Source organism: Olea europaea, chromosome 6 (assembly GCF_002742605.1).
Source record: "Olea europaea var. sylvestris chromosome 6, O_europaea_v1, whole genome shotgun sequence".
NCBI classification, from domain to species: Eukaryota; Viridiplantae; Streptophyta; class Magnoliopsida; order Lamiales; family Oleaceae; genus Olea; species Olea europaea.
In genome coordinates this window covers 12,822,289-12,824,447 of record NC_036242.1, presented here as the reverse complement: position 1 = coordinate 12,824,447, position 2,159 = coordinate 12,822,289, and positions in this window count along the sequence as shown.

Sequence of the window (2,159 nt, the reverse complement as noted above, 5' to 3'; positions counted from 1 at the left end):
CCCTTCCCCCTCCTCCACACCCACCACCCCAACATCGAAAGCCACCAAAACAGGCACCCTCGTCGACGGGCCTTATAGACAACTTCAGAAGAGATCACCCACCTTGACGTGCCATGAGAATGTGATCTAAGTCGGAGCTATCGACAATTTTAGAAGAGATCACAATAACAAAAATACTGTCTCTATGAGCAAGAAAATAAGGCCAGGTTTCGCAAAAGAATCCCACGAACATCTCGTCTTTAATGGCACTACTAGCCTCCATTTCTACACTTTCTGTTTGGTAGTTTTGAAATCGTAGCCTTTGGATCTTCCAGTATTTTTATCAGTAATAACAACAGCTTCAAGAATTTCTCCAAGCTGCCCAAAATTAAGTTTCATTATGTCTCTCTAAGTTTTTTGTTACGTGTTGACACACTTGGTCGATCCACTGGAGCCCATCGCCCACTTCTACCGAACCACGTGACATCTTATCCGAGGTCCCCAGGCCAACAGGAGTAGACTAGCATGCTATAACAACACCAGATGTGGTCCAAGTGCCGCCGAAGCTAATATGTCGAGGTAGTCTTGTAGCCGAGGCCCTTATCGACTTCGGTCAATGAGGTGGTCGAAGTGGCGAAACTTCAAAGGCCGCTTATATATGTCCTCTATAACCTCGAACTCCCCCTTTGCTGAGCTCAAATCTCGTACTAGAATCTGCAAAATAAATGGCAACAGTTAACAAAAAATTGAGAAACTTAGCAAAATGTAAACATCTCAAGCTTGGACACTTACGAGCTTCGTAGTATTAGGTCGGTACTGTGCAAGTCACGGCCTTGTCCCCCTTAACCGCTTGCCACTTTCCCCGAACCCAGAACAACAACTCCTTTCATCCCTTGATGGAAGAAGGCAGCCCCACCACGAAGGGTGCGTGAGCTCCCCAAGGTGTGATGTAATACCACCCCTTCGACTCGTCTTTACCTAAGACGCGAGGCTGAAAAAGGGTCTGAAAGACTTGCATAGGCATATCCTCCCCTAACGATACTTCTTTCCACAAGAAGTACGACCCCACTAGCTGGCTCCACTCATTCAGCAGAGCCTGGGTCAGTGACAATATAAAATTCCTAAGCACAACCCTAAAGAAGGGGTACAGAGGAAGACACATGCCTGCTTTGAACACGTATTCACTTACAGCCACACATTCGGGCCTCGAAAAACAAGCCCTTTCGTGGCCTTGGGAACTAACATCTCAACGTAATGAGGGACGCAATATTTCTCCCTAATCTCCTCCAACTTCTTCAAGGTCATGTTTGACGCTATCCTAGTAGTCCCCATTCTTTCTCATAATCTATAGGCTTATCGGCCATGGCATAATACTCCACCTCAGAGTCCCCACTCAAAACAGCCCCCTTACCCAACCTAGTTATGGTTACTAATTCCCTGCCCGAAGTGGACTCCATATCAAAAAGTTCGGTAAATCGACAAAGATCGCAAAAGAAATTATTTTTGCAAGAAATGCTTACAGAAATGACTAACAAATGAGAAACTACAAATTGCCGGAGTTTGAAATCGGAGCAAGACTTTGGACGCCACACAGAAATCAAACGATGAAGAAGTGTTAAAAATGGGAGTTTTTGGCCTTTTATAGGAAGCCAAGATGAACCCCAGCCCTTGAATGAAGGCCCCATAAATCTCAGCTCTCCAATTTTAGGTTAAATTCGAAGCGTAAAATTCAAATCGTTTTGAAATCTATGTCTCTGATTCGAACGTGCCCTCCACGTACCTCTCCAGACGCGTCTCCTTCTAGAAGCCCCGGCTGTAGCACATTTAATGCAGCAGTTGTACGTGCCTTGGAAGTTGAAACGATTCAGCTGACTTTTCTTGGTAACATGCACAAAACATCAAATTATTGAGACACCCATCGAAGGAAATTATATTGTAACTAGCCTCGGCTTCTTCTGCTTCTTCACAGTTCGGGCACATCTTCACAAGTCTCGACAGGTTCGATCCACTCACCGTCTCAACTTCTTCTGCTTCTTCACAGTTCAGCCACATCTTTACAAGTATCGACAGGTTCGATCCACTCATCGCCTCGGCTTCTTCTGTTTCTTCGCAGTTCAGCCACATCTTTACAAGTCTCAGCAGGTTCAATTTACTCACCATCTCGACTTCTTCTTAGTTCA